The sequence below is a fragment of the Pituophis catenifer genome, unplaced genomic scaffold (genome assembly GCF_029215685.1).
Source record: "Pituophis catenifer annectens isolate HBS135680 unplaced genomic scaffold, rPitCat1.0.hap2 SCAF_4, whole genome shotgun sequence".
NCBI classification, from domain to species: domain Eukaryota; kingdom Metazoa; phylum Chordata; class Lepidosauria; order Squamata; family Colubridae; genus Pituophis; species Pituophis catenifer.
The window spans coordinates 12160065-12173521 of record NW_027256884.1 but is presented as its reverse complement, the minus strand read 5'-3'; positions in this window follow the sequence as shown (position 1 = coordinate 12173521).

Here is a 13457-nt window from a genome sequence, read left to right as displayed (position 1 = left end):
ATTTCCGCTACCAGTTCTCCAGAACCTGTCAGAACCTGCTGAATACCACCTCTTGTTTGGAGGGTATCATTCAGGGGTGAAATGCTCCCGGATCGGGTCGGATCGGATCGCCCGGTCCGGTAACGATCTTGGCCAGTGGTTCAGCGATTCGGTAGCGATGGCGGAGCAAAGCTCTGCCTACCCGCCCGGGTGTCATTACTTCCTGGTTTTAACCAGGAAGTAATGTGTTTTTTACACAGAAGGTCTGTGCACGCATGTGACATGGGGCACAGGTGCTCCTGAACCATTAAGGAAGGTAAGTAGATTTCACCCCTGGTATCATTCTTTTCATATTAGATGATTACAGCTACCTTAGTGTTAAAAGAAAAAAACACACTCTCACAAAACCATATTTGAAAGTTGCTTAGAAATTCAGGAAAAATAGAAATCATTTTATCACTCTTTTGTATGCCTCTTTACTCATTCCTTGATCACTTAAATGTTAAGCCTGTAGATAAATAGAAGCAGGTGGGAAGTCAAAGTCATTGATTTGATTACTGATCTTTGTTGAACAGGCTATATCTTGCTAAATAATCTGTTACCAGTTCCAAGCTAGTTTTGAATGAGACAAGTGTAATAATGTCTTCTGAAGCTGGATTATCTAAATTAGGCAAAAATCAATTTGAGCTGACTCCCATTAGCTTGACTAACCCCAGTCTTCCTACTCTTATCCACTAATCCCCATGCTAGCCAGACTCCTCATCTTCAGTTTTATTTTTTATTTTTTATTTTTAAAAGATGCATCATCGCTTAGGGGGAAAATAGCATCTTATGCTGCAAAGAGAAACAAATTGCTTAGATAACATACCTATTTGGAAACACAAGGGATCTCAATCAATAAAGAAAAATAACCAACAGGCTAGTGAACTGGAGATAGGAGGTAGCAATAGCAATAGCATGTAGACTTATATACTGCTTTACAGTGCTCTACAGCCCTCTCTAAGCTGTTTTTAGAGTCAGCCTATTGCCCCCAACAATCTGGGTCCTCATTTTACCCACCTCGGAAGGATGGAAGGCTGAGTCAATCTTGAGCTTGGTGAGATTCGAACTGCCAAATTACAGGCAGCTGGCAGGCAGCAGAAGTAGCCTACAGTACTGCATTCTAACCCCTGCACCACCATGGCTCTTGTACAAAAAATGGTACAAAAAAGATTGATTTGAGGTTGCACTCGTTCAAACTAGCTTTGAATTTGAGTGATTTGCTTTGGATTAGTTTGATCTGTACAGAAGGACTTGTAGAATCACGATTCTCTCTGAATCTGAGATATCCCTCTTCCCCAAAACTATGGTTGGGACAGGCAGAATGTTTTTATTTATTCTTTTTGTCCATTCATCCTTTCAAATGTAGTTGACCCAATGCTACATTGGGATGGGTTCATAGACATAAAGCCAATACAATACAAATTATTCTCAGTAGTAGATTTAATACTAAACTCCAACTGAGAAAAACTTTATTGAATTTTCCTGGGGTGAGGAAGAGAGAATGGAGTTAAAACAAATTTAAGGCAAGATATTTTGAAGGAAGAAAAATCCTGCACAAATAAAGCACAAAAGCCAGACACGGCTGAGATGTTGTTAGTTGAAGAGACAGAAGGTGGATGTTGCTGATTGGGAAGTAAACATTATCATTCCAGATCAATGGAAGAGGTCTTCATCTACCATGGATATTGTTGGTAGATTACCCTAGCTGGGTAATGAAATGACTTCAAGCAAACAATCAAGCTCGTAGAGCACCAAGGACTTCACAGATCTTCATCTTGCCCAATATATCTATAGAATTACATGGATTTGCATTGGTCAGAAAGAAAGTAATGCATTAGAAAGGGAAAATTTAGATCTATAGGGTTGGAAGGTCTGAATATTTGTATATGCAGATATAGCTGAGTTCATATGTAGAGCTACCACATACCGTACTTTTTGAGTATAAGATCCACTTTTCCCCCCCTAAAAGAGTGTGAAAATTTGTGTGCATCTTACACACCGAATGTAGCTCCTCCCACCCACCATCCCCCACCCTTTGGCCGTTTTCTGCCTCCATGTGTCACATTTTTGGTCCCCACACACTTTTTTAGATCTGTTCTAGGCTGCAGGGATCGCCACAGCACATCGCTACCTCTGTGTATCACATTTTTGGCCTCCGACTGCTTCATTTTAGTCCCATTCCAGGCTGTGGGGATCGCCGCAGCACATCGTTGCCGATTGCCGTCTCCGCACATCACATTTTCAGTCTCCAAGCATTGTATTTTTGGCCTCTGCATGCCCCATTTTTGGCCTCCGCGCGTCGTGTTTTGGGGCAGTTCTAGGCAGTTCCAGGCAGCTGGAACTGCCAAAAACGTGACATGCGGAGGCCAAAAATGGAGCGTGTGGAGGCCGAAAATGTGACGTGCGGAGGCCGAAAATGTGATGTGTGGAGGCGGCAATTGGTGGTGATGTGCTGTGGCAATCCGCGCAGCCTGGAACGGGTCTAAAATTCAAAAGACAACTGGACTGTTTTTTCCCTTGTGGAACATGTTTCTCTTCTCATCCAAGCTTCATCAATCATGAAGCTTCTTGGATGAGAAGGGAAACGTCTTCCTCAAGGAAAAAACATAGTCCAGTTGCCTTTTGAAAAAGCACCTTTGAGACAGCCATAACCTAGATGACCGAGAATCTCCACAGACATACAGCTACTACATAAGATTTTTAGTATGTATGCACTTGGATGCTTGCGTGTGTTTAAGGAGACAGAAAGATATAACACGCACGCACACAAATACACAGATTGAATTACAATGAAGATTTTTGGATAAACCTCCAACTGGGAATCTCTTCTAATTGTACAGCAAAAAATGTATTTTCTCCCCCGTTGGATGCAATGAGATAAGAAAATCAGTGGGCCAGTATTTTAATTGGTTTGAATACGTCTGACATATGCCATAAGTTCATATACATAGCCTCCGGCTGGAGAAACTTAAAAGCCGGTATGAAAGCGAGTTTAAAAAAATCCATAATGCCAAATATTCTTTGAATGCTTTAACTCGCCTCCTACATGAAGTGTAATAGTTTCAATGTTCTAATTAGTATTTGTCTATATTGCCATTACTTTGCCTCTTTAATCACATTAAGTCTGTTATGGAGATTCCTTATACAATCGCACTTGATAATAGTGGTTCTAATTTGAATATGTCCCTTTTTATGTTGTCTGATTCTGAAACATCATAAACTCTTTTTATGGGTCCTTTGATAGTAGGCACTTTCCTGCTTTATGCTTGATTAGAACATACAGTACTAAGTAATAAAGAAATTTCCTGAAGCTCTACTATTTTACGGCTGGGGAAAAAAAAAAAGTCAGATTCCTCAGGCATTTGGCCGCTCCTTTTGACACAATGACATTCACACAGAAAAAAAAAAGACCCAGAGAAGTGGTTAGCAGGAAACCTACCACAAAAAGGTAAGGATCTACATTGTAGATCAAAGTGTAAATTCATTTATTGGGTTTATACATATTTGCAGGTGGAGGATGGCGAAGCTCTATGCAGACCATAATATGGAAGGCCCATTCATGCTTAATTAGATGGTGGGATGGGTTGGAAGCGACATCTCTCTACCTTTTTGAAAATTGGCCTACATGTGGAGTTCAATCCAGAGTTTTCACTCCAGGCACAAATGGGCTCAAATTATCATATTTCAAACACATTATGGAAAGATTTAAATCTCTGGAGAATGCTCTATAAGCCTGAAGAAAGCGGTAGGGAGGAGAAGAGAAAGACCAGCAGCAAGGTGATGGACACAGTTAAGTGGTGATGTACCATTTGAAGATTAAACAGATTAACAGAGTTGGAAGGGACCTTGTACTGTAAGTCATCTAGTCCAACCCTCCGTTCAAGCAGGAGACCCTACATCATTTCTGACATGGCAGTCCAGTTTCTTCTTGAAAGCCTCCAGTGATGAAGCTCCCACAACTTCTGAAGGCAACTTCTGTTCCATTGGTTGATTGTTCTCACTGTCAGAAAAATTCTCCTTATTTCTAGATTGAATATCTCCTTGATCAGTTTCCATCCATTATTCCTTATCTGGCCTTTGGGTGCCTCGGAAAATAGCTTGACCCCCTCCTTTGTATGGCAGCCCTTCAAATATTGGAACACTGCTATCATGTCTCCCCTGGTCCTTCTCTTCAGTAGACTAGATCTGAAGAACCAGGTTGCGGGGACAGATCATTCTGGAGAAAAATCTACCTATGTAGTCTCTAAGACAGGAGTCTCCAAACCCCAGTCCAAGGACCAGCACTGGGCTGCAGCATTCCAGAAACCAGGCTGTGCAAACAAGTAAAGCCTCATCCGCGGGATGCAGCCAGCACATGAAACCATGTTTCCTCCAGTCTGTGGAAAAACCTCTTTCTGTGGAACCTGTCCCTGGTGCCCAAAAAGTTGGGGGCCACTACTCTAAGAGTTGACACCAACTTGATGCATAATCATTATGTCAGTGTTCCGAGTAATGCACCCATTGAAAGCAGAACTCTGAGGCAGGTAGATTCCTCTAAGAACAGGTTTATTGGATACATCATATTGGCACAGCTGGTGAAAACCAACTCTTTGTTCTCACAAGAAAACTTTTTTATTGTGACTATAAGCTGGGCCATCTATTTCCCCGCTCTCCCTCTTTCTCCGGCAACTGTGAGGCAGGACAAGATGGCTTCAGCTAGGTTCACTTCAGAGTCGACACATCAATCATGTGCAGTGGTGGGTTTCAAATTTTTTTAATATTGGTTCTGTGGGTGTGGCTTGGTAGGTGTGGCTTGGTGGACATGGCAGGGGAAGGATACTGCAAAATCCCCATTTTCTCCCGATCAGCTGGGACTCAGGAGGCAGAGAATCGATGGGGGCAGGGCCAGTCAAAATTTTTACTACCGGTTCTCTGAACTACTCAAAATTTCCGCTACCGATTCTCCAGAACTACTCAAAATTTCTGCTACCGGTTCTCCAGAACTGGTCAGAACCTGCTGAAACCCACCTCTGATCATGTGTTGAGTTAGATGCCTTACAGATTTTCTTAACTTTTCTGAAAATAGAGCATGGTGCTGGCAGAAAAGGATTGGTGCCAATGTGCCAAGAATCCAGTACTTATGCAAAATTCCTTAAAGCAGCTGTCCTGTTCTCAGGTTCAGACTGCAAGAGTAGATCCTGGGGGTGGGGTGGGGGAAATGAAGCTCTTTTAAGGAGTTCCACAGAGCCACCTATGGATCTAAAGCAGCGGCCCCAGTGGTGGGGTTCAAATAATTTAACAACCTGTTCACCCAAGGTCAGGTTGGCTGTTGTGGGAGGCATGGCCCATCCCCATCCTCCAGTTCTGCCGGACATGCAGGACAAGCTTCCCACGATGGCCAACCTGACCCTGGGTGAACCAGTTGTTACAGTAGTTGCCAAAATTGTGGAAACCTTTTGGGAAAAGTGTATTTTTGAGGTGTGATGGCTAATAGCACCACTTTTTTTTTGAGTTTCAAGATAATCATATTCCACTGCTGGAATGGCCTGGGAATAGCCCAGACCTTAACCCAATTGAAAATCTATGGAGCCGACAAAAGAAACTTGTTAGTCCAAAGCGACCCAATTAACCCAGTTAATAGAAGCCATCATTCCATCTTGGTTTCACATTAGAACAGCTGCAGAATTAAAAGACTTGGTTCAGTCCATGGGAAGACCTTGTAAGGCCGCAATCCATGCTAAAGGTTACCCAACTAAGTATTAACTGACATGGTGATCATTTTTGTATATCTCATTTTTTTTCTACATGTTTCACTTTTCTTCTTTATACTGTAACTGCTATTCTAATAGCAAAACCTTCATAAAAGTTATTGCACTGCATTCTTGATTAACTTATCTTTCCATTGATATATAGTTTTATGGTACTACTCCAAACAACGTGGTATTATTAGCTAGTTTTAGAAAATGCACTTTTCCCAAAAGGTTTCCACAATTTTGGCCACTACTGTAAATTAACCACCCACTCCCACCCCCCCCACCCCCGGTATCAAAGTGAATCCTGGGTGCTGCGCTGCAATGGAATACGGGCAACCGAGCGGCCAGCATGAGGGAAGGAGGAGGAGCAGGGAGAGGAAAGAGGGAAAGAGACCTTCTCCTTCCCTCGCATCGGCCGCTCCATTGCCTATTTCTCCATTGCAGCACAACACCCAGGATCCATTTTGATAGTTGGAATGGGTGGGTAATTTAACAACCGGTTCTCCCAAATTGGTGTGAACCGGCTGAATCCCATCATTGAGTGGCCCCAAACTTTTGGGCACCAGGGATTGATTCCTTGGAGAGAGATTTTTCAGTGGACTAGAGGGGGCTAGTGCAGGAGTCTGCAACCTTAAACACTCAAAGAGCCATTTGGACCTGTTTCCCACAGAAAAAAAAAAAAAACACCGGGAGCCACAAAACCCTTCCTGTGCTGACTAGTTCTTGAGCAGCCACAAAACTAGCATATGTAGTTGAATTAAATGTTCTGTTTTCTTCTGAAACTTTTCTTTTCTTGGATTTATCCATGGTTGGCCTACCGGGGGTTGAAAAGCTCAATAAATCATGTGCTGGCGGGTGTCGCACATTGGCGGTTGTAATGCATATTTTGAGTGACAGGGAGCTGCAGCAGAGGGGTGAAAGAGCCACATGCGGCTCCAGAGCCGCAGATTGCTGACTCCTGGGCTAGTAGTTTCATGTGCTGCCTGCATCCCACGGATGGGGTTTCACTTGTTCGCATGGCCTGGTTTTTGGTAAGTTGTGGACCAGTGCTGGTCCACGGACCAGGGTTGGAGACTCCTGATCTAAAGTACTTCATTGCCCTAGTACACTTATTTCAAGTGTCAGTATGGTATGACGGTAAACTATATGAAACTAGCAGCACATGGAAGCTGGGGTGGCTTTGAATCACTTTGTCTTCCCCTACTTATTTACTTCTTAGGCTTATGGGAATAACAGATTTGAAAACGGTAGCCTGTCTTGAGCTCCTACAAAAGGAACATGTTATAAATTGACTCCATGAATCAGGATTTTGTTTTGCATAATTGTATTAATATCTGTTTCAATTAAGTGTCGGTAAGGGTTTAGTTTTTGCTAGCTGAGAAATTACAATGACACGAGGTCAAATTTCTACATTTCTCATTTGTAAAGGGATTTATCTGAGTACTGAATTCACCATGTAATGGACTTCACAATGCTTTCAAAAGTTTGTAATTTAAAAAAAAAAACTCATGGGAAAACAAAAATAAATTGATGGGAAAGCATGAAAAACATAGCTGGAATGGGAGATAGCTGTCTAGATAATGTACAACATTCCAAATTTAATCTTGGTCCAAATTATGTTGTATCCCACATCATATTTGTAAATTTAATGTCTGTGCTGGGCACAAAAAGGAAACAGCTTTGTTATTAAACTATTTTGGACAACAAGGATGTAATGTTATTTAGATAACCATAGTTTTATTAAACTATTCTGGACACCGTGTATGTAATGTTATACAACCCCCATCCCTAATTTTAAATCAAAAGTAGTACTGTTCCAAGCCATTTCCTACCTATTTTTAGCTCGGTTTCTGAGAAATAAATATTTCCAAATTATAGCATTGTGTGGAATTTTTCCTTCCTGGTTTGTTTCTTGGAAACAAAGCCCTTACAGAATTAGCTTCTATTGTTATATCCAGTTTCAGTTTCTCAAATTAAAGGCAGGTTCAATCTCTCCAACTCAAGTGGTCAAATAATATCAATGTCTGGATTGCCTCAATTTGCAGAGGCACCAATATCAGCTCAGAGATATAAAGAGAACACTTTGTTCCCATCTTAGCAGAATAAAAAAGTTGGAAGGGGCTGTGGAGGTCCAAACCCCTGCTCGAGCAGACCTTATATCATTTCAGACAAATGGTTGTCCAATTTCTTCTTAAAAATCTCCAGTGATGGAACACCAGTAGTGGGTTGCTCTACCGCATGAGCTGAAATCCCCTCGCTCCTACAGCCAAGTCTCTTGCGGAGAGAGGTGCGGTGGGGTGGGAGTGGGGGAGGGCATGTTGAGGCTCCCCCTATGGCCTGACTTGTGCTAGTCAGGGCTTGGCGTTGCCCAGGGGAAGCTTCTTCTGACCAGTGATGAGGGGAAGGTGTGTTGCCTTCTCAAACTGCCGTCTAAAGCAGGGCTCTCCAACCTTGGCAACTTTAAGCCTGGCGGACTTCAACTCCCAGAATTCCCCAGCCAGCTGGCTGGTGAATTCTGGGAGTTGAAGTCCGCCAGGCTTAAAGTTGCCAAGCTTGGAGACCCCGGGTCTTAAAGGGAGGGAAGAAGCGGACGGTCGGGCCTGGCCTCTTTTTGGAGCCAGGCGCTCCTGCTAGCCAGCCGGACCTCCAGCCGATGAACCAGTAGTAACAGCAGCGGGAGGCTCCACCTATCTGACCGGACATCATCAAATATGCTCTGCGCATGCGCAGAAATGGCATGCACATGAGCGAAGCGAGCGTGCGCGAACAAACCATAAGGTAAGTGAAATCCACCAGTGTGGAGCACCCACAACTTCTGAAGACAAACATCCAGGGGTGGGCTTCAAAAATTTTAGCAAGGGGTTCTCTGCCCGGTTGCTGGGTGGGCTTGGCCTAGTCGGCCTCCTGCACCACGGAGGCAGCGGGGGCATTTTTGCCCTCCCCAGGCTCCAGAGCCTTTCCTCAAGCCTCCCTTCCAATTGGTCTCTTCCAATTCTGTTATTTTGTCTTGTTTGATAGATCATTTAAAAAAAAGTGCAAAACTTTGTATTGTGGTATTTAAAAAAATGGGCTGTGTAGTATTTTATCCTAAACGTGTAGCTATGGCAGACTGTATCATAGCCATTACTCCTTTTTGCCCAAGGAGGAGAGAAATCGTTTTCCTCCCCATTGAAATTGGGGAACTGGACTGGTATGTCATTCTGATCAATGCCTATTAATGAAAATATTGAAATATCATATTTTCCCCAAGGTGGTTCATGACAAATAAGTAAGAGAATGTTAATTAGATTCCACTTTAAAATTCACCTCAAGTTGCATTTCATAGATTGATATGTGGATCAGATTTCTTTGGTAGTATGCATTTGCAATTTTTTTGGCTAAGAATTTGAAATTCTGAAATTTGTATAATAAAGAATGGGCCATGAAAAAAAAAATTGTATGCATGTAGATATTGCTCCCAAAGTGTGCGTGTTGGAAAAAAATCTGACATGCAAACAGTAATGTGAATTTTCAAGTTCTTTTATTAATACAAAAATAAGACAAAATGGATATATTGAATTTATAATTAAATACAGGAGAAACTTATAGGGATCCAATATAAATCATTTCGTCCTTCCAAGGTAATAAAAAAGACTCAAGGAAGGTAAAATAGTTTTCAACTCATTGAGCACTTGTGAAAATATGTGAGTTGTTTTCAAATTGGATGTACTTTTGTTGTGTATGATTAGTAATGCATCCTGATTTAATAGTGTACATGGGTTGACAAAGGAGTCTAACAATCTGTACTTAAGGCTTAGAATTTGTCCTGAATAAAGATTTATCTTCATGAATTTGATAATGACTAATTTGAATACCAGTATTACTATAAATACACAAAGTTTAAAATAAAATAAAATCTTTTAATTTATGCTGATTAGATACTTGCTTTTCCTTTCATTCCCTTCGAGACCGTCTTCTGCCACCAATAGCCTCCCACCGGCCAGTTCGCTCCCACAGAGAGGGTCTCCTCAGGGTGCCATTGGCCAAGTTATGTTGGCTGGCGACACCCAGGGGGAGGGCCTTCTCTGTGGGAGCCCCAGCCCTGTGGAATGAACTGCCCCCGGAAATATGTAAGATCTCCGACCTCTGGGTGTTTCGCTGTGCACTGAAGACTCTGTTGTTCCGCCAGGCTGGGCTATCAACATAATAATTTTAAATTGGGGTATTTTAAATTTGTGGGGTTTTAAATTGAGCCAAATTTATTTAATTATTTTAAATTTTTAATTGATGTTTTGTCTTGTGTTTTTAAATAGGCAGTACACCGCCCTGAGTCCTTCAGGAGAAGGGCGGTATAGAACTAAAATAATAATAATAATAATAATAATAATAATAATAATAATAATAATAATAATAATAATATTATTATTATTATTATTATTATTATTATTATTATTATTCCCAACTACTTGTCATTATTGATTAGAATAAAGTCTTTTGTCTTTTGTGCTCACAACTTTTCTGAGCTCATCAAGGGCTACTTCCAAAAAGAAAAGAAAAACAAAATCCATCTCATTCCCTTACAGACTCCTGCTTATGAGTATCTTTATTTGGCATAGATATAATTTGATTTTAATAAACCTTGTTTGTTTTGTATTGTACAATTTATTGTACAATAAATACAATTTATTGAATATGTAAAACACTAGATAGTCCATAAAAAGTCTAAATTATTAGGGCAAAAACTAGCCACTGAGATTCATGAAAATATAATTAGTATTGCTTGAGTTACTGTATATACTTTTGAAAGTAGGATTACAAGTCTCTCTCAGTCTCTCTCTCTGTCTCTCTCTCTCTCTTTCTTTCTGTGTCTCTCTCTCTCTTTGTCTCTCTCTCTATCTATCTATATCAATTTTTTTCTTTTTCTGCAATGAATAGAAATGTAAAGAAAAAGTAGAATAAAAGACTTGGCATTCTGAATGATTTGTAGGGTTGCTAAGATAGATAGATAGATAGATAGATAGATAGATAGATAGATAGATAGATAGATAGATAGATAGACAGACAGACAGACAGACAGACAGACAGATAGACAGATAGAGACACAGAGAAACACACAGACAACAGAGAGACAGAGAGACAGAGAGACAGAGACAGAGAGTCAGAGAGAAAGATGAAGAAACCAAGACAGACAGACAGAAAAAGACACAGAGAGACACAGAGAGACAGAGAGAGAGGAGAAAGAAGGAAAGAGAGGAGAAAGAAAGAAAAGAAGAGAAAGGGAAAGGAGAGAGGAAGAGAGAAGAGAGGAGGGAGGGGAGAGGGGGAGGGGGGAAGGGGAGGGAGGGAAGAGAGAGAGAGAAATCTGGAAGTTTGCAGTCCTTTGATCCCACCTTTTTTTCTCTCTCTCTCTCTGCAACGAATAGAAACATGAAGAAAAAGTAGAATAAAAAAGCTGGCATTCTGAACAATTTGTAGGGTTGCTACAGCGAGTACTTGATCGTTACATAAGAGCCGATAAGAACATTTTCAACATGTACTGTGAAATGAAGTCTACCTTGTTACAGTATTAGCAATATAGCTATCAGGTTTCAGCAGACAACTGCAGGGGTGGAGGAAACTACATCAAAGATATTAAGCTTCCTCTTTAATATCCTTTGATTGGTGAAGGTGTCAGCTTTCTCCACCAGAGAGATGGAGAAAGTGGGGAGAAAAAAAGAGTTTCGGTCTATCTTGCCGTTTCTTCACTTGGCTAATGACATATAATTTGTGGGGACCATCCTGTCCATCTGTCTCTGCCTTTTCCAAGGGCTCATAACTATTGCTTCATTGTTAGAGAATATCTGACTACATTATATCGTTTCATGCAAATAGATTTTTCAATAATCCCGTTTGCTAACATTTGCTAAATCTTTACGGCTTGTATTATGAGGACTGCTGATAATTGCAAACATTCTGTTTAGAGATAATTACTGATTTCTATTTTCTGAAGCATTGTAATGGACTTAGTTACTAAGAATCAGTTAAAGAAATATTGAAAAACTTTAATTGCTGTGATGTGTTAATTCCCGGTTTATTCATTTGAACTCTATTTTTAATCCCTTTTTATTTTCCCGTTTTGTTTTCCTATTCTCTCTTGAATCTTTCTCTGTGTGCATGTGTATGCACACACAAAAGCTGATGTGCACACTTGTGCGCAAATATACACACAGACACAATCAATATTTTTTTTTCCAATTATGATTTGGGCATGTTTTGTGGTCCTTACAGTATAGAACTAAATTGAAGGTCGGCTATTTTCAGGTAGAAAAAAAAAAGAGTTGGAATAAGAGGGTGAGCCCTCTATGGGGCTATATGATCTTAACTCTCTTAAAACCAGGAGTGGGCTCTACTTACCTTTACTACCGGTTCGCAATGGGATCGCACATGTGCGTGAGATTTGCTTGCTCACACACCTTACTTCTGCGCATGCACAGAAGCTTCTGTGCATGCGCAGATCGCCGATCATGACATCTGGGGCAGTGGGCGGGGCCTTCCGTCAGTTTTACTACCGGTTCTTGCAAACCGTCCACCACTGGTTCAGGAGATCCTCTAACCAGGGATCACTGGGGTTCAGTGAACCCCCAAATGCCACCCCAACTGACCATGCCCACCCTGCCCCTCCCCTCCCAGGAGTTTCCACGCAACCCATTCATCATTCCAGGTAAGCGCAGGGGCCGCATGGAGGGTCTGGGAGGGCAAAAAATGGGCCTACTGGAGATTCCAGAAGTCCAGAAATGGGCCTGTTTTTGGTCTCCAGAGGGCCTCTGGACCCCGGGAGAAGCAATTTTTGCCCTCCCGGAAGCTTGAGGAAAGCCTCCAGAACCTGGGGAGGATGAAAAATGCTCCCCCCACCGTGTTACTGGCGGCCAACTAGGCCACACCCACCATGGCCACGCCCACCCAGCAACCCAGCAGTGAACCCCTTGCTAAAGGATCTGAAGCCTACCCCTGCTTAAAACCATGTTATTGAGTGCTGGGGAAATCAGGAGATTCAGGCAGTTCAAAAGAGTGTAAAAATTTATTGTAAGCTTAAGTTCTCTACAAGAATCTGACCAACTAATGGTAGACTTAGTTGGACTTAGATCTCTTGCGGGCTGTGCAGGGACTCATGACGTGTTTGATTCCTCCCTTGGGTTCAGCCTGGCCATCCTGCTTGAGCAAGATCTCCTGCTTCAGCAAGGGGTTGGACTAAAAGACCTCCAAGGTCCCTTCCAACTCTATTCTCTATTCCGATTCTGATATTCTGATCTCCTACACATGTAGGAGGAAAAATGTATTTAAAGCACTCCAGGAAAACAGCAAAACGGAACACCATCTCACAGAGATGAAAATAGAATGTTATATGTCATCATTTATAATTTGAAAGATTATTTAAAAAAAAAAATCATCAAAGGTCTGACCCTGTCATTGGAATATTGGAACAGGGTCCTGAAATTTATTTCGAAACAAATAAAATACAAATAGAAGCAAACCTTTTTGTGATTTTTTTTTTCCTTTTTAGGAAAGAGCCATTTTGTTTTCTTACCCCGGACGACAGTGGTGAAATCCAATTTTTTTTACTACCGGTTTTGTGGGCGTGGCTTGGTGGGCATGGTGTGGTTTGGTGGGTGTGGCAGGGGAAGGATACTGCAAAATCTCCATTCCCACCCCACTCTTGGGCCAGCCAGAGGTGGTATTTGCCAGTTC